This window comes from Anomalospiza imberbis, chromosome 11 (genome assembly GCF_031753505.1).
Source record: "Anomalospiza imberbis isolate Cuckoo-Finch-1a 21T00152 chromosome 11, ASM3175350v1, whole genome shotgun sequence".
In the NCBI taxonomy this organism is placed as follows: Eukaryota; Metazoa; Chordata; class Aves; order Passeriformes; family Viduidae; genus Anomalospiza; species Anomalospiza imberbis.
The window spans coordinates 9,851,191-9,871,562 of NC_089691.1; the positions used below are offsets into that span (position 1 = coordinate 9,851,191).

The window sequence follows — 20,372 nt, forward strand, 5'->3', positions numbered from 1 at the left end:
TGGGCTGGAAATTGCTCCAGCCCATTCACCCAGGCTCCCTCTAACCAGATGTGCCAGCCAGCGTCCCCCTGTCCCACATTTCAGTACCTGTGTCCCCAGTGCCAACAGGAAGGAGCTGACACAACTCAGCCACAACAGTGTCACGCCAGAAGAGATTTCGGTATTCCAGAGATTGATGTGTTTTATAGAGAAGTCTTTCCATGTAAATTCTAGCAGTGACACACTGAGCTCAACAGATTAGACCCTGGAAAGAATTTGAGCTGCGCATCTAAATTAGAAAAAGCAGAAATGAAAAAACCGAGTGGTTTTGGTTACCTTTGGATTATTTTTATTTTTGTTTTACTGTTTCATATGTTCAGTTCCCAGAGTTTCTGGAAGTTTGAATGCCTCTACCATGGGAAGAGGACCCAGCAGAGGCAGGAACTAGGCACTTTTGTATACCTGGTCCCATGTTTTCACCTAATGCATGTGTGACATCTGACATATAGAGATACACAGCCAGCCAGCCAGCTGGCAAGAACATTTTTGCTTTCTGTGTTTATTGCACGCCCTTCCAATACCTTGGGCGCCTTAAACCAAAGTTATAAAACTACTGCTGCTATGCAAATAAGACAAAATGGTAAAACATGGGAAAAGGTAGAGTGCTGCCTTAATTCAACTAGCTGGAATGTTTTCTCTCTGTAATGCAATGGGCTTCTCCCACTACCACACTTAACAAACAGCAGATTAATAGGTGCCTCAGTGCAGGGTGTCCATTTCACTGTAAGAAACTCCTTTGTAGCCTGCTTCAGGGGGACCAAAACATCGATTATACCTGGAAGTTGCTCACAAAATATCTCTCAGTATGACCTGAAGATTAGCTTGTTTGCAGCCTTAGCAGCCTCTTGGAATCACCTGTTCCCATTCCTGTGCTGCCCAGAGCAGTGAGAGTGTCCTCCGGTGGCTGCTGTACCACTGCAACCCCTGGGCTCACCCCAGGGAATGGGGACAGAGGGGCTGCAGGACTGGAGCTGCTCAGCCAAATAACCCAATTTTTATTTGTTAGATATTCTCTTTTTGCCATGCAATTTCTTATTTTCCTCGGAGGTATCCTTGTTATTGAAAATGTCCTGTGATTAATGACAGTGCTCGAGCAGATCCCACAGAGCCTCTCCAGTCCCGGTGAGTTCACAGGGCCCAGCCGCTCTCGCCGGTGCAGCCGTGGCACTCGTCCCTCAGCGAGGGGCCGGCACAGGAGGGGTTAAATGGCTTCTGCCATGGATTTTCCTAACGAGGGGTTGTGCCTGTGGAGTTGTAACTCAGCTGGTGTGCACCCACATCACTGGGGCTGTGGGAGCCGCCTCTGCCACCAGGGCTGAGATTACAGAGCAGCTTCCTCCCTGGCCTTGTGACCGTGCACACACACATGCCCGTCTCCAAAATAACCTGCTCTGGGGCATGAGGGGTTTTCTGGTGAATTTGCTACATGACAGAATGTGCAGCAAAATCTTTTGAGCTTTTCAGGGTTATGAGAGGATAGCAATGATATGCTTCCCATTACTCAAAAAATTCTAGCCTCCCTCTATTCCAGTGACAAAAATTACAGCTGCAGTGAGTCACTTGGTGTGCCTCTTCCCAAGCCTCCTCTTCTCCAGTCATCCATCTCTTTCCAGAAGGAATTTCTTTCACTTCTCTCACTGCAAAGGCAAAAAAAAAAAAAAAAAAAAAAACTATTGCCCTCTGCTCTCTCTCCCTTCTAATCAAACTTGTTCTTCCTTTACCTAGAAAATCCTTGCTTCTCATTTTCCCCTCAATCCTTTTAATATGGCCGCTCCCCTGCTTGGACCAAACAAATGAGTGGAATTTGGCCCATGTTGACCACCTAGACAGGATCCCAAACTCAGGGTTCATAGGGAAGGCCTTCTGAGCATTTCAGTGCAAAAGGCACTGCTTTATTATCTCCCACACCATTGTAAGCAAAGCGCTTAATTACCCAGTTACAAGAATATTTCAGCCCCAGTAGTCCCACGGTTTCCATGAAGCATTGGCTGGAGCATCCCTGAGTATCCCACTCCTTCACTAAGGCCCCTACACTGGTTATTGTTTTCTTCCATTACCATGATATTTTCATTCAGAGAAGACAAACCCTCTGTCTTCACTCTGTCTGTCACTCACATGAGCAGAGTTGGCTCATCTGGACCTCGGGGAAAGATCTGGTCCTGTTACTTTTTTGGTCTCTTCTGCACTTACGGCTGCATTAAGACATCTGACACTTTAAAGCAATATCTGTAATATACCTAAATTAAACACTCTGTCCTGTTTCTTAGTTTGGTTTATCTTTGCCACTGTGGACCATGAAGCTGCAAGCTCTTCATCTTTTCAGAAAACAAACATGACTGACAGCAATCCTTATACAGAAAAGCTGAAGCAAACCATGCTTTGAAGGATTTTCTGTTGGGATTCATAATAGCATGGAGTTAAAAGAGAGAAAATAGGTTCCTTGGAGCATAAGATCGTAAAATGCTAATTTCAGTGACACAGTGGTGGACTGAGTAAATATAGAAAGGATTTATTATGAAGTTCTTTAGTGTTGTTGGCACTAACAGCAAATTGCTGGGCAACATTATATTGCCAAAATCCAGGAAATAGCACAAACATTGAACCACTGTATTTTCAATGACAATAATGACTGAAGCTTTGGTATTGGTTGGCATCCCCACAAAAGGCACATGTTGGCATGTTCAGGAATGTAAATGATAGATCTGCTGCTTGAAGTTTATAATTATTTAATCAAACCCAGACTGCAGAACCTGGAGGGACACCGTGTATCCTTAAAGGAGAAGAAAGAGGGAGAAAGAGAGAGAGAAAGAAAGGAAAGTCATACTTTGCAAATGACGGAATGTATTGGTCCTCTGGGTGTGCCCACCAGGCATCTGGGACTGCTGCAGAGTTTGTGGGTGATCCTTCCTGCTCACCACATCACCATGTATTTAAGTAGCCCTTCAGAAAACAAATTGCCGACAATCTCTTTTATGTGCTGATGGAAGTCAGATCAATTATCTCCATTTCCTTTCATGGAAGAAAGAAAATCTACAGATCAGGACAGGAAACCACTCATTTGATGAACTATTTCTACACTACTGTACACAGACACACAACCTCCCTCCTTCCCTCCTGCAGACAGACACGCACAGAGCTACAAGGCCTCTCTCTTCTAGACGCACACAGAGAGGCACGTTATTTTCAGCTCACATTTCACGTTTAGATTACTATTATGGAATTTCAAGAAGACTTATTTTGTTTCCATTTCTTGCCTAAAAAAAAAAAAAAAAAGAAAAGATAATGAACATTCCATTTTGAGAAATAAATCTCCCTGCACTCTGTGTTCTGGCTGTAAGAGCCTGAGTAGCAGAGCTCTTCTGTGTTCCCAGCCCAGGCTTTGCTGCCGACTCAGTTTTCAATTTAGTCCTAGCGTGATGGAAAAAGAAAAAAGTCTTTCAAAAGCAGTAATTGTGTGTTTCTGGGGAGAGAGAACAAATTGCTAAATCAAATTAGCATTACATTTCATTCCTAGACCCTAGGAGATTCAAGGATTTACATAATATACTTTCTTAAATTACGCTGTCAGTGTAAACATTAAGATTCTGCACAAAATCCCTGAGAAGTGTTGCAGCGTTAGCTGATGTCATCATGCAAAGTTTAAAAAAAGGAAAAAAAGGGAAGAAGTGCCTTAGGTCTACATACAAACACATGATTGCACTATTTTTAAAAATAAAGTTGAGGATTTAATTATATTCTGAATAATATAATGTCATTAATCCATTCTCTCTGTATGCTAGGAATACTTAAATTGTTTTTTCCTTTTCTGTCTTCACAAATGAAAATATTTGCTGTAGGGTATTCCTGGCTGTTGAAGATGAAATCCAGGCCCCACATAAGGCTGTGGAAGAGTTACTGTGGACTTCTATGGGGTCATCATTTGACTCCAAATGGTGATTTTTTTTTAACAAAATTGACTTACATCAATAAGGGTTCTCAGTATTACTCCGTTTCACATCCCAGATTTTCATATCTAGTGATCTTCTTCTTATTCATGTCACCAAATGCTCTGTAATTCTCACATTTTATTGATTTCTTTGTAACAAAACTAATTTAGGGCCAAGTTTCTATGTGGGGCTCCATTGCCCATTACCCTCCCATGGCAGCTGTGCTCTCACAGGCTGCCACAACCAGCCAGTGGTACCAGGCTGCTGCCAGCTCAAGTTTTAAAATTCACAGTGACAAAAAAAAAAAAAAAAAAAAAAACCCAAAAAAAAAAACAACACACTGCAGTGATCGAAATAAAATGAAAAAATGGCTTCCAAGTCTGGAGCAGGTGCATTTGGTAATTAATCAGAGTATAATGTAGAGAATGTTATTGTTAATTTTATACATTTCAGGTTTGCCAGAACTGCAAATTGTAACAGTGGAGATGAACTAAAATTGCATTTGTCTCCTAAGACCATAAAAAGAATAGTCAGTACTGTTGTAGCTGCTGGGTTGGAACTACCCATTTGAGGAGCTAAGCCACAACAGCATAAAGAAATACACAAATTATGTTTAATTCTTTGTAGTTTAAAGATGACTTGAAAAGCAATACAAAACAAAGACAGCATTGAAACATACACAAGTCAAAAAGATTCATAATCTTAAAAACCCCCACACTTACTGTAGTGTTGGGTTTTTACATTGGGCTGTGCAGTTCTGTCAATCCTAGAATGTTCTATTTGTGTTTTTTGTGTTTCATACAACAAATGCTCCCCATAAATTTGTGCAATGATATGCAATATATTCAGGAAAACTAATTACTGAAGCAGAGTAGATAGGAAAGTTATCTCAAAAGCCAGAGGAATAGGAACATTTTATATAATGAGAGCTCACAGTCCACACACAATTTTTTATTTAATCTACCCATGCATAGAAGCCTATTATGTAAAAAGAAATAATAATTGGAAGAATAAATTCAGCAGCTGAATGACATACAAAAAATATGCAAATTGTGAAACACAGAGTTAAAGTTGCAGGCATTTTAAAACTTCTTTACTAACAGTAATTATGAAGGATGCACTTAGAGTGCTAGCATATTATGCTACCTTCTACTTCTTGCCAAATGGGCATTTATATTAAAAGAGAATTAGGAAAAAATGGACAATGACCCCTTCTTCTTATCTTTTCTTTTAGGTTTCTTTTCTTGACAAGGACTGTGAAATTTGCATTTAAATTTCCTGGGGTTTGTCTGTTTGTCAGCACCAAGCCCATCTCTGTGATTTACAGGTTTTGCCTTTAATGATTTCCTCAAACAAAATGAAAAATTTTCTTTTTTAGTTCTCTTTTTGAAATCTCCAGTACTAACATCAGATTTTAAATTGAATACATGACAAATGAATGATATACATTGATTTTGCAAATCAGAGTTCTTTTGAAAAATAAATTAATTCTTTTTAAAAACCAAAATAAACCAAAACAGGATCCCTTGGGAAAGCCTTCACTCACTGAGTAATTTGTAAGGATCAGCTGGACAGGTGAAGGAATATTTGCAATATCTGACTATACTCATATGAAAGACATAACCTATGCACTTTTTTTCACTGTTTCTCAAAATATTTCATTTCCTCCTAAATATTCTGGATGTGCTGCTGTCCTTTCACAAAGCCTGAATTTTCAAGTGAGGCAGATCCATTACTCAGATCCTCATCCTCTCTGCAGCTGACCACAAATCCAGTGAAATCGAGGGCAGACCATGTGTGAAGCTCAGAGATGCCACCTGTTCATGCAGGCACTGCTTCCCTGAATCCAAGGGAGCCACATCATTCCAGAGGATAACACTGCACAGAGGGTGGTGTTAACTGGCATTGCAAAACTGCACACACAAGTCTCACTATTTGTTCTATATGTAGAACATATATTTTGCATATCAATAGGTTCTTTACTGATAATATATCAGACTGTATCCCCAGTGCTTAAGACACTCCCTGAGTAGCACTAGTTAAGCATCGGTGCAAATCCAGAGACCTTGGGTTTAGTTACTAGCTCAGATTTGTTCCAAAAATGTATTTCCAACTCAACACTTCCTTTTATTCTCTCTTACACTGCCCAAATGGCCTTGTTCTTTCCCAAATGCTATTGCAGTCTGTGCCATAGGAGAGACAAGGTCAGGATCATGGGCTACTTTTTTATCAAAAAAGGTGCAGGCATGCCTTTGGTGGAAAAGGTGTGAGCATTGGGCAGCACAAACCTGCTTGCTTCTTTACTTAGGCCAAACCATGAAGATGCCCCTGGCATGGCCTTTGGAAATGTCTCAGATACAGAGTGTAACTAAAAGTGCAGTACTGCTCTGATTGCTTATTGGAAATGCTTTGCTACCTGCTTGGAATGAGCCCTGTTGATAAACTGAGTGCCACTGAATGAACCAGTTTGCACAGCCAGCCCTTGGAGATTTTGGCTATGCTCTTGCTCTGCAAGGTAGCATTGCATGGAACTGAGCAACCCAAGACTGGAGTGCCAAGGGTATCTGGGAATACCCAGAACCCTGGGAGGATAGATTTATACCTAAGAGGACAGGATGTGCAAAGCATTAAAAAGTCTTGTAACGTTGCTGTTAAAGCTAGAAAAATACCAAAATTGTTGTTTAAGTCCTATTTAAATTGTATTCTGCACTGTTTTCCATTATGCTTGAAAACCTGGTAATAGTTTAGCAGCCTATCTAAGGAAAAAAAATACTTTTCTGCAAGTGGGAGTACTGTCAAGATTACAGCAGCTGGGTGTCTATTACCCTAAGCTGTGCTGTACAGAGCTAAAATGGATCTTCATACAGAAAGCTAATCAAGGTGGAAGAGAAAAATTGGATTCATTAACAATCCCTGTCACTGAAAAGTCAAACCATTTTTCACTCTTTAGTTGAGTCCAATTACAGAGATATTGCTAGAAATTGTTTTTCTTGACAGAAAGCTTTGACAGTGGTTTTTCTTCTTTGGCACTTTTCTTATTGCTCACTCACATTGCACCCATTGCTGAGTGGAGATTAACACCTGTTCCTGTTTTAACAGAAAATGATGGATGGTGCCATTACTGGCACAACTCTCTGTGAACAAAAGTAACGTTGCACGCATTAACTCTGTAGTTACAGCAATTACCACAATTGCTTTTGAATCATAGCTTGCACGGGCCTTGCACCAAAGCTGAAAAACTGTGGACAGCCATCCTCCCATTTTCTTGGAGAGGGTTGGAGGCAAAATGCAAGCTTGCTCCATGCCTCCCTTGAGCCAAGGGAAAGCTATAAAGTACCTCTGCCTCTTTTTGCCCTCTCAGCTAGCGATTTTCATAACATTCCTCTCAAATATATGTATAAGGTTCTCACATTTCATTTTATAGCTACATTTGAGTCAAATATGAAATGGATATTTCTAAAGCCTGAGTCAAATCTCCAGTGCTTATCTGGGTTTTTGAAACCTGACCCATGTGGCTAAATTCATGGGCACAGTTGTATTTTGGCTTTAGATATATGTATCAGTGGTATCACTCAATATAATTCACCTCACCTGGTGTTGGCTGTTGGAGGTTTGAGTTCCAGGCTAAGCTGCTCATCAAGGTTCCCTCTAGAGCCATTGGGGATCAAGACATGTCACTCCAGCAAAGACAGACTGCTGGCATTCGTGGGAGCAGTTGCCATTCAGAAGTACCTATTTCCTTCCTGGACTATAGAGGGAGCCAAGACAATTGGCTTGGACCAAGAGCCCAGCTGTTATTCAGGATTTAATTCACAGCCGTCTGATGAGGAGAAGGAAAATTGCCATCCCCAGACAGTCACTTGCTGCCTTTGAGCTGGACCAGCCAGGTAAGCAGCTGTCTGTCCCACAGCAGCATCTTCTGCTGGATAAATTTCTCTAGCAAGGTAGAGAAGTCCCTGAAAGTATATTTTCTTTTTCCTCTTGTTAGTAGGCTGAGCTCCTTAAAGTGAGATGTACAAAACTCTTAACCCATAGTTTCAGAAATGTGATACTTAAAAATGTAGTTGTAAAGAGATCTAATAGTATTTTAGATTATTAAATCTGTAGCTGATAAAAACATTAATGACAACTCTCTTTTCTGCAGCTATGAAACTCAATGTCCTTTCTTTTTTTGTGGTGAGACAAGAAAAAGTATCTTTGAAATTTAATCTGATATAAAATGTTCTCTAAAACACTTTACATAAAAACTGTTCTCACAAATACATATATTTTCCAGAAGGAAAAAACCAAAACAACTTCTATATCACATTTCAACTAATTATCGCCATTCACACAAACCAACCCTTATATCTTCCTGGTGACAGCACTATGTTTTCTTTTCTTCTCTTTTTTTTCTGGTACATTTGTAGCATGTGGATCAAAGGTTTATGGATTCTTGTCTTTTCTTGAACCCACAAGCAAAGTAGCAACACAGCCAAGTTTTAAAAGTTTGCAAATCATTAAGAAACAAAACAGACAAAACACATAGTGTTCCCAAGAGACTTGAGACATGAAAGCATCTGTGTTGTGATGAACGTACACAAAATCTGTTGGGACTAGACTTAGTTGTTTAGTAGGGCTTGGAATGCACTATGATTCAGTTCTTCTCTTGAAACTTTCAGGAATCAGTTTATATATTTTACCACAAATCCCCCAAATGCTCTCTCTGCAATGGAATTGAACCTGTCCATTACTCTGGACTGAACCTCAAATTTTTGGACACTCTGATCTCCATCCAGATTTTAAGTACATGTCTCATAATATGTGTTCTAATTGAAGTTCTGCAGAATTTTCCTAGGTTTTGGGTTCTTTACAAGCTTTATATGAAAAACTCTGGTTGTTGGAGTTAGGGGCTTTGCCACTGCTTTCAGGATTTCCTGTTGCTGTTTCCTTGCCGTGGCCTCTGACTGTTTGTGGTCTCTTTTCCTGTGTCTCCACCTGGCACAGGTTAGCCTGGCTGCACACAGGAGCAGTGTCAGGAAGGAAGCTGAACGTGCTACTTCATGCCGGTGTTGCACTCGTTTGCCACTCTGCCCATAAACTCTTTCTGTCAGTGCCAGTCCTTTAATCAGGCTACACAGAGGGACTAAGCCAAATGTCTTATGCAAGTCTTACACCTGTGCAGTTGCATTCACCAAAATGTTTGGCAAGACTTACTTTCCCATTTAGCCATCCTGACTGGCACCAATTATACTGCCATCCTTTAATTTTATACCAACTGAAGCCCTTATCAACTTTTCCATTATTTTGCTTAGGACTGATGCCATAATAACTGACCTGTAATTACTGTGATCCTTCTGCTTCCTCACTTTGGCTTCTGGCAGCATTACATATTTCTACTGTTCCCTAACAACCTTTGGATTTATAGTGCCTGGAATCTTTGATATAAAAATATTCATCTCTAATAGAAGGATTTTAACAGCGACTTCTCAGACAATGTGATGCAAGGGAGTTTATTATCTTTGGGCCATTGATTGTATCATCTTTTTTTGTCTTCAAATACTAAACTACACAGAGTGTGTCTGTGTATCTGCATGTGTCTATTACAATATTTTTTTTCTGTCTTACCTATAGTATTAATAAGATTGTTGTTTTAAACAATTCTTATAATCTGTTCATACTATCTAAATGAATTACAAAGGAGACAATATACTCTTGAAGAAACTTCTATTTTTTTCTTAGCAAGAAGTTATTTCCCCAGATTTCTTCGTCATGTCTATATTTCCTTCATTGCTAATTTAAAGCACCACTGTTTAATGTGATAAATGTATATGTACATCTATAGAAGCAGGAGAAGGTTTTCCATGTCATGCAGCAATTGATAAATGTATATGCACATCTATAGAAGCAGGAGAAGGTTTTCCATGTCATGCAGCAATTGATAAATGTATATGTACATCTATAGAAGCAGGAGAAGGTTTTCCATGTCATGCAGCAATGTCATGGTATGTTTTGGTGTTTTCTGCCGAAAAAGAGAGACATAATCACAAACATTGCTCATATGTAATCAAAGGATCAGAAAAGATGTTCTGGCTGAATTTAATCCATTCTGTGCTGAATGGTGTTATTTTACAGCCCAGAGCATTTATTCTAGTGTGTTCCAGTAAAGACATAATAAGAACAATAAAATAAGATACCCTCCACTGAAACGGCTCTTTTTTTTTTTTTTTCCTTTTCCCTTGTCCTTTTCTTCCCTGTGTTTAAACATTATTTGTTTAGCAATTCTACTTGTTCTCCTAAACTCATTCACTTTCCTTCAAATGGTCAGTATACATCTGTCACTGCAGCAATGCACACCAACAAAACAGCTTGAATCTTCCCAATGGCATCCTGACAGCTGAAGCCTGTATTCTCAATTTACAGGGGTTTGGATCTCTCCTGTTTACTGTAGTTTCACAGGAGAATGATATTTTATAAACACCTGGTAATTTAATTAAAATAAGAAGCTGGACTTTTAACAAGAGAGTGGGTTTTTTTTAAGGTTTGGCATTCAGAAATAAAACAGATGTTTATTGTGCTTTTTAAGTGTCCAGGAGATCTTGTCAAAGTTGTCTGGGTTGTAGAGTTATTTTTATGTTATATCTAAGTGTATATTATTCTTCATTTTAATGGATTAATACATGTATATTATTTCATAAATGAGTTTTGTTTTCTTATTATGGAGCAGTACTTTTGGTTATTGCCCAAAGCTCTGCATATAAATGTGCTCTACAAAGGTGTTTGGATTAAAGATGTCTGGCTGCAGCTTCATTAAACAAACTGTTAATTAATCTCAAATAGTATCTAGGATGCCAAAGGCTTTTCCTTTGTAGACAATGAGGGTTTATCTGTGGAATCTCCAGCCACTGGGGCTTTCTCCCCTCCTGTATATGCCAAGCCCATGGAGTTCTTCCCCATACAGAGCACTGGCCATAGTGGTGCAAGTGCAGCCAAGCACTAAAGCCTTCCCCTGCAACTTTGAGCTGCCAGATCATGTTCCCCACCTGGACCGAACATTGTGGAATGCAGATCTCACCTTTAAAGCTGCATCAAGTAGAAACACGCAATCAACTTGTTTCTTAGGACATCAGGCTTTTCAAGCATTATTCTTAAAAAAGAACATTTGTTAAGAAAAGAAAACTCCAGGAATAGTAGCCATTCCCACAATTTTTTTCCCACTAGATCCTGCCGAGTTCACCAGTTCCCGATCTCGTCTCCACTCTTACTATTGAATAAGTATGGACAAAACCAAGTGGGATCAGTCCTTAAAACCTCTCCAAAGACAAAGTTTAGGGCTAGACTAACCATCAAGTGTACTAGTCTCACTCTTAGTCACATCCTGATCCTGGTTTTGCAAGACTGTTGACTTCAATAATGCTCTAACCAAGGAAACGGCATCCTAAATTTTGACCTATTTTTCCTTATTACATCATCTCTGTTCTCTTTAATCTGTTTTGTCTCAGAGTATGTCTGCTCCTTTTGCATCAGCTACTGAGTCCCATCTGCAGCTTTACTTCAGCTTTTGTTTGCCTGTGATCTTTTTCTCATTCTTCTAATGAACATACCAAAAAAGATTTTTTTCTGGAATAAGCATGAATATCATAAGGAGGAATATAGTAGTCCTTTCTGTCTCCTGTGATTACAAAAGCAAACAAATAGAAAAAGTTATGGAGCAGCTAGTGGAGGAAAGAGGACAATTACAAGCGAGCCTAAATTTAGAATTATGAGTTTGAGCCAAAGCCCTCTGAGGACCATGAGAGTCTTTCCACCCACTTCAAAAGGATGTGGAGCACACCTCGTCCTACCTCACTGCTCAGCACAGCTTTGGATAAGAACTGTGTTAACAACCCAGAGAAACGTTCTTGAAGGTTAAACCCAGCTTATTTTCAAAGGGAAAGTCTGACAAATTTTGCCAGACTCTGGACCTTAATTAAAACACTGGAACATTTCAAAGTGACAACTATGTTAAGACCTTTTTCTTCCATATTCCTTCTTGGGTGGATCAAGTAAAGTAAAGGAAAAAAGACCGTCTCTGCTGGAAGTTTTTCTTTCATTCAGATGCCTACCCACACCCCAGTCACAGAGAGGAAAGAGGATTGCTTTGACCTCCTCAATATCTTATGCAGCCCTAAAATTATTTATACATGTTGCCCTGTTATTACACAAAGAACATGTCTGCTGTCTTTAAAAAAATATTATTGCAAATCATACTGCTCCTGTGATGATCTTGTGTATCAGAACTATATTTAGAAGAACCTTCTGCTCCAAATAAATGCAAAATGAGTAAGTATGTAATTACAGTTTAAATCTAATTTAGTGAAAAATTGGTTACTCTGATCCACTATAAAGATCGCAGGTCTGTTTATGCTCCCCTTTTGACAGGACTAGCCACACATATTCTGCACCACTTGTAGGTGGAGGTGGTGGTGTTCCTTTGGTGTCATTGGGTACTTGGGGTCAAGACAATTGGAATTTTCTGCTTTCATGAAAATCACATTTTTTTTAAATAAAAAAGCATGGGGGTTGTTGTGCTCCAAAGCAATGACCATTTTCTAATGTTTCTGAGGATATGGATGTTGTGGAAGAATACTGGCTGGAAAAGCACAATGTGCACCTGGGGGCCCAGAAAGCATCCTGGGAGGTGACCTTGATCATACTGGTTTGTGCTTCTTTCTGACATAACCAGGTTTCCTCTCCAAAGTTTTAAACCTGTGTGTGCTGGGTTTGTGTCCATGGAATACAGGTCTGATGGGCCACCTGGGCAGTGGGGAACCCTGGGTGGTTTCATGTTTTGGATTTTTCCTCTTTCAGTATGGCATGCCATTCCCTGTGTTCTTGAACTTTGTTGTGAGACATGTGCATGAATCTTGCAGATAGCAATTTATGTAAATGTAGATTTTTATACTTTAAAAAAAGAAGCTTGTACATAGACATGTATTAACTATCTTTATATTTGGAATTATTTTCAAGCATTTCTCTCTGTTTAGATTCCCTTTATCCCATGTGCAGACTCATTATTTTCCTGAACCAGGAAACCAAAAGAAAAAACAAGAGTAATTTTTTTTTCTCATCTCACTTTACAGCATCATGATAAAATGGAAAATTCTACTCCAGATAAACTGTACAAAAAGTGAGCCCTTTGCCAGAATCCCTAGAGTGCCTGTAAAATACTTAACAGAAGGCTTGTTTTGACAAAAGGATATCACCCCCAGTTGTCAAATCCATTCTAAACAAAGGTGGAAGAAGATGGGTGGGTACTGTTTTTTGTCAGCTGTCAGGACTTTGGGAACTTCATTGTGAACCGTCAAATCTAATTTTGAACTTTTTGTCTTATCAGTCACAGTTTCATGGATTTCATTATTTGCATGGGTTGCTTTTTTTCTCAACACTTTAAACATAATGTTTGCTGGTGGTGAAGTTGGATGTGACAGGACAGTGTTGGAGAAGAGAAGAGCTGAGCTGATCTCCACCAGGTGTGTGCAGGCCTGCACCAGCCCAGGCTGGACAGGGGCAGGGCTGGGCAGCAGTGATGGTCCTGACAGAAAGGTCCAGACCCAAGACCCCAGGTACAACAAGGGTTCTTGGAGTTTTTGGTGTAACAGCTGTCAGAATTATGTTTCTTTACCATCTTGCACTACCCATCAGGCATCATCTTCTGCTCTCTTTGTACACTTTGTTTGGAATTCCTTTGAGACTTGTTCCCCACACTCTTTTCTTTCTACAGTACTGTGTTACTTAGAGGTATTGTCCTCCTTTCTCTAAGGTCTTTGCACTTTTAACTGGATTTAATGGCATTTGGGCCAGACAGCTAAGAGAAAACTGGATCCTTCCAGATCCTTCCTTAGGGACCAACTTTGTTGGCTTTGTAGAACAACCAGCCATGGGGATTGTTGAAATAAAGGGAGGCCACACACCCGTCTCTGCCTGGATATTTTAAAGCCTTTATTTTCAAACAACTCTGTTTTTGGAGAAAAGAAAAAACCACAGGATACACTTGTGAGGGAAATAATTTCTAAAGCTGTGCCAGATTCCTAGCTCTTTCCTCTGGCCCGGCACAGAGAAGCAATCTTTAGGCGGCCTGCAGAGGACATCTGGTGATCCTGTGGTGTAGGGGAGTCATCATGCTGCTTTAGCCACTTCAGGACATCTGCTCTTTTGAGCTTTTGGAGAGTGATGGGACACAGCCAGAATTTGCAGTATTTTGAAATGGATCTGTCAGCAGAATAGTCCCTGGAGAATTTTATTCCTGTGGTGTAATTTCAGGTTGGTCTCTCTTTGCTGTTTTCAAATCAGCTAGAAAGAACCCAGTGTATCTCCAGCTGAGAACTCAGAGAGGAGTTTTTAAGCATCTTTTGCCACCTCTGTGGACTCTGCCCAAACAGTAAGTTTTCAGGCAGGAGAGAGCTCTTCTGAACACTGAATAAATTTTTGTTCCCAGGAAATGTCTTAGCCAATAATAAGGACAAGAATTGTGTAGCTTTATAGTCAGCAGAAATCCAGAGCTAGGGATCATCCTGAGCCATGGAGAGCACAAGGCAGTTGGTACAGCCCTGAACTTCCCTGGCCATGAGCTCAAGGTGACATGATTGCAAGTGCCTGATGTGCTGGTGATGTTTCTGTCACAAATGCCAAAGCTCCAACCATCAGCACTGCCCCCCAGACCCTTTTGCCAACTTGTGCTCCACTATTCTTGGATTCAAAGCATCAAGGACTTGGTTGCATGGAGTTATGCTTTATTTTCTACAAAACATGGACATAGACTTGGTCTTACTGTTCCTACTTGAAGAAAAAAGCAGAGTAAATCATTCACAAATCTATTTTGATGGAATCAGAAAGAGGTAAATCTCCCTGAAAAGAAGGTGGATCATGAATTAGTTGCTTTCTCCCATTCTCTGCTGCCCTCTCTTTTGGTAAAGATGGCCCAACTTTTACCAAGAAAATAGGATAATAAAAAGATAACATAAGATAAACTCATTTGGTATGATGTCAAGGGGGATAATACAGAAATTTCCATCCACTCCCATGCTATACATAGCAGATGAAGAATTAGACAATTTATTTTGCCACATTTCTATCAAGTTTTGTAATTCTCATAAGGGCTTGAAACGTAATGTGTTAATCACGATTGATCCCCCAAAAAGTCTGATGGTTTTGACGTCTAGACAAATTAGCACTCTTAGAGAACACACTGTAAGCTCTGTATGGATGAGATGGACTGGGACCTATGGAATGGCATCATGTCTCTTAGCTGTAAACTGAGTTGGCATGTACCAAAAATTTAAAGCTATTTCTATATTTATAATCTAGAATGCCAGCAAGGGAGTTCTAGGAAAATTGTTAGGAGGATTGTGTCTGACTTGTATGATACCCATTTGATCCTGTCTTAAACAGATAAAAATTCATTGACTTTTTTTTAATGTGTTTCAGTTATAATGCAAAATATTAGATTTTTCCAAATAGGTATCAGGATGTTTTTTGTGTAGCCATAAATTATGACATTTAAATTAAAAGGAGCAACAGTTTGTGTAAATGTGAATTCCTCTTCAAGAATCTTAAGCACTGAGAAGTAAACTGAGCTGTGGAATAAGCTGTGGAATATTGACCACTGCCTTCAGAAAAGATTTGCTTTGTTTATGCAGTCACTGAATTTGGTGCAGAATTATTTAATCTGGTAGATCTGATCTCTTGAAATCTTCTTTAGATTTAAGCCTCTTCTGCAGGTCTTCTAGGGACAGATACAATTCTAGAGACATAAACTTCAGCATTTTAATCACTTGTTAAGACTGCTGGCACCAGTGATATGCATAATTCACAAGTTTCACATTGCAGACATGTTGAGGCAAACAAGCTGTTGCAAACATGTAGCTGGTTACCGTGTATATACAAATCCAGAAGTAAATATTGTTCATACTTCTTGCCCAGTGCAAAATGCCTTTTTGTTTTTGAAACAGAGAAACAGCATTTTATGATTTCCATGACCACTTGAGGTACAAGGGTAATTGGTGGATTTCAGTATTTTTGTCATGATGGAGAAGACCACATATTTTCCTTTCCACCAGCCTTAATTTTTAAAATACATAAATATAAGTGATTAAATTTTAAATAGAAATGCGTATTTTAATGAAGTTTCTCCTCTGCTTTCACTCCTCAGAATCCAACATTCATTTCCTGAACTGACTAACAAATACAGCAGAAGTTTTTGAAGCACTTCTTGTGCAAATCTCAACCACAAAAGAGAAGCAGTCACCTCTCTGGGTCCTGAACTGCTTCAAGGAAAATGGAAACATCAACATTTACAGGTGAGGTGATGCAATTTTTTTTATATAGGGAACCTTTGCATTATTAAAGATCTTTTTGTGTCTCCAGTGCCTGTGAAGTGAGACAAGATGCTGGTTGTTATTCTTTGTCTACTGCTTCCTAGCTCATTAACATTTTTCTGCTTCACAGCATTAACCCCTACATGGAGCAACACTCTCCCTGTGCTTCACACATCACAAAGAGCCACCCATGCTTCTGAGAGATGCTCCTGGCTTTCACAGCAGTGCAGGGCAGCAAAAGACTTCAAAGCAGACAAATTGAGAATGATCTCTACGATAAACTTGTATTATTCAATATGTCTGAAGTCCATACCTCTCGCTTTGTGTCGCCCAGAGCCTGCTCTTTGTCTGCTGTCAGGTTTTCAGTGTACCACTGGGGATGACTGACTTTTCCATTCATTTCCAGGGATAAATATTTTCTCACTATTCAGTCAAGCTTTGTGACATTTGCATGAATTCCACCAGGTCTGAGGAAGAGAAAGATGCTGCACATTTCCAGAGAAACAACCCAAATCCTATTCTAGTATTTCTGCCACACTCCTCTGTCCCTGTCCAAAGTAATCAAAAAAATTACATTTTGCACCTTTTTTGCACCTAAGTGATACCTTCTACACCTATTGATTCACTATTTCTGAATTCTCCTTTATTTTAGTATTTTATATGTACACTCTTCCTGTTTAACAAAGGAGATGGAGGAAGGAAAAAACAACTGCCTTCAGACATTCTGATGGGACTGAAGTTGAGTAAATTTTGGATTTTACATACCAGTGGCATGAGAAGGGTGCAAGGAGCATGAAGATTTCATTAATTGAATATGAAAATATGAATGATTGGTATAAAGCACAATTTTATTGCAGTTATCACTTGAGAGAAGCTCACTTTTGACAAGGCTCAGTGAAAGAATGAGGGGAACCATTGTTTACCGTTTGGGTTTTTTCCCACTCATAGTATAAAAAGATTAAAATTAGAGCCCTGTCAAACATAGAAGATCCATCTCATGCAGGGTCTTGAAGTATGGCTTTGTTCCAAACTGGAACAAAGCTCCAAAATTTCCAAATATTCAATGAAGAAAATTGTCAGAGAAAAACAATCTAATCCATGTTCACAGAATTAGTTCACTTTGTCAGTACCAAAGTGCTCTGTTTTCTCTTTAATTACCTCATATTTTTTATATAATGCATCTAACCTGATGCTAAATAAAATACTTACTGCAAAACTTTCAAGTCCAGCAACACTGGAAAATGGCATCATCCAGGGATTCCACCTTGAAAGAAAAATTACCAAAATCTTCATGGATATCTACTGAGATGGTTGAGAAGTGAATTTCAGACATTTATTGGTTTGTACTTGCTCATTCAGATGAGCAATATGTTGAACAAGTCACCCATCATAAACCACCAAAAAGCAGGGAGGCCACCTGACATACACCCAGCCCTGCCCAGTAATTCCACCCAAGTATGACCCCAGCAGTGCCTAAGGAACCCCAGGAAGATGTGAGGAGGGGTCACCAGTGTGGGCTCTAACCCACTGCTCCACGTCCCAAACCTTTTCAGATGAAGGATGAACAGTCCTGGCAGACAAGATTAACAAGTTCCCTTCATGATTTGAGTCATGATGGACTGTAAGCTGGGCTTCCAGAACCTTGGTAGATACTCCCGCCGATTAGCTTTGATTTGGAATCAGCAGGAACAAGGTCAGCAGGTGTGCCCAGCCCACACCAAGTGGGGTTTTATGTGTCCTAGAACAGCCATTGGCTATAATGAAATATTTAATGGCTGCATTATCCTTTTTGTAATTATTGCCAGTACCTACCTAGAACACAGCCTGGGTGTGTAAGTGGGAATACATGTTTGGAAATGACTGAAGCCAGCCCTGGGAAAAGGACTGTGCTGCCCCTGCTCAGCTACCACAGTGTTGATCCTGTGGGGCTTGTTGGGTTTTGTTTGTTTAGTAATCAAGCAGGGGCCTTTAGTCATTGTGTAATCACTGGGGCACAATTTGCTCACATGTGGTCATGACACAGCTCCCTCACAATCCTTCCCTGCTGAGTACATGAGCTGTGACCTCAGCACAGCCTTGGGGGGCATTGTTCACCCCCTGTTCCACGCTGCTCCTACAACTCTGTCAGTTCAGTTTAGTCACTGATATGTAGCTGTGGGAGCTCAAACCACCACATTGCTCAAAGTAACTTGGTGGTAGAGTAGACCTCTAAAATGCAAAGCATTAGGGTCGAGAGTTGGTTGGCTCCTGCCATTCATTTATTTTTTACAGAGCATTGATGCACTGAAACTCCTATCACAAGGAACTATCATTAACTAGTGCACATTTATTTGCTTAAGGAGTCTAATAATCCATCATCAAATTTTTCCACTTGTTTTCTGGCATTGTATTTCATCACTTGGTAAAGTATGAAACATTATCATTCTTTACACAAGTTTGTAACGGAATATTTATTTGAAGAAGTTTCAATATAAATAAAGATTTTCTACATATATTCCTTCAAAGAGATTTATTTTCATTTCAACTATTTGCTTTCCTATGAAAAATTTATGTGAAAAAATAACCCAGAAATGTAAATGGCATGAAAATGGAATTATCCATCAGATGGAAGGGGTGATCACTCCAGGCCAGGTATGTGGGTTTGGGTGGGATACAGCAAATGGCTTCATTGGTTTATATGTTTGGGGGATTTCTCTGCAAGTCTCTAACCCCACTACTGTAGTTCATTTATTCTTTGGGAAAGAAAAGGAAGGCTGGTATAAATTAGGAATGGTAATGTAAAAGCTTATACCCACTGCACAAAAGTTTTTCAAATTATTACAAGCATTAAATTGCCAAACTTTTTTCCATATACTGCCAGTATTAAACATGACATGCCTCCTAGGGTTGGTATAAAGTTTTGTCAACATTTTTGGCGTAAAAGGTCTCAGCCTGGGGTCAATATTTTCTCGACCAAATTTTGTTGTTTCAGTTGCCTTTTTACACTCATATATTGTAACTCAAACGTTTCCAAAAAAATGAAATTTGGCAGGCTATTAGTCCATAATGCGGTCTGATGCCTTTGGGTATTTTTTTAAATGTAAATCACTGAGATATTTAAGGTTTGAGGTTCAAGAACTGTGCACACACTTTAACAACTTCTTTTAAAAATATTTAGTATGCATATTTACTACATATGTATCTTATAGAGACTAGAGATTAAACTGGAGATTACTTGCTAAAATATGCAAACTGCTATCCATGAATAAACATCCTCATGAACCCCTATTGAAAGTTTCTTTTTTAAAAAATAAAATGTTTAAAGCTGCAATAAAAGCAAAGGGAAGTAAGATGGGGGGAGAAAAAAAATCAACGTTTAAATAATTTAATGGTTTAACTTGGCCTCAGAAAATAAAGAAGTTCATTTTTTTTCTCCTGGGATCTAATCCAAAGCTGACTGAGGCCAAAAGAAGGCTTTCCACCTATTCCCATGTGTGCTGGATCTGTTCTCTGCTCTGCTGCTCCCTCACTGTGTTGTGTTGATGGACTGAAGCAGCAGCTCCCACAGCATCCCCATCCATCTGCCTTGTGCAGTGCATAAGTTTGGGGTCAGCTACTGGTGGCAGAGGAGCTCTCCTCTGGAGCATCCTTTCTCTGGAATCAGATTTCCACTTTTGCTTTAACATATTCCCACTCATTTGTTACAGTCCTCACACAGTAAAGTGTGGGAGAAAAGATTTTAGAATCCTGCAAAGGCCCAAATGTCCCTGTGCCCACATCAGTGTTGTGTCCCACACAGCATCCCCAGCACAAGAGCCCTAGGTATTAACCTCATTTCAAAGTACTTTTTAGCATCAGCCTGGGAATGCATTCCCTAATTTTTGTTAGTTGCAAATGACAGGATTTGTGTAATCAACGAGCACTGGCGCCATCGCATGCAATGCTCGTTAGAGTGCAATTCCTGCAGTTCCTGGACAATCTGTTCCTTATGGGGATTTCTGGGAGATTGGAAACTCTCACTAAGATGCTGGCAACATCAACCAAACATCTCAGACACACTGTCTTTCTGAACCTGAACTTTTTTAATGGTGGT

The 20,372-nt window shown here is 39.6% G+C and overlaps 1 long non-coding RNA gene across 1 annotated transcript; it reads left to right on the forward strand.

The window, feature by feature from the left end:
* The first annotated feature begins 2,221 nt into the window (after positions 1 to 2,221).
* On the forward strand, positions 2,222 to 19,792 carry LOC137480638 (uncharacterized). Its single transcript, XR_011003010.1, has 3 exons — positions 2,222 to 3,971; positions 5,200 to 7,852; positions 16,135 to 19,792. It is a non-coding gene; the product is annotated as an uncharacterized lncRNA (long non-coding RNA).
* Positions 19,793 to 20,372: the final 580 nt, after the last annotated feature.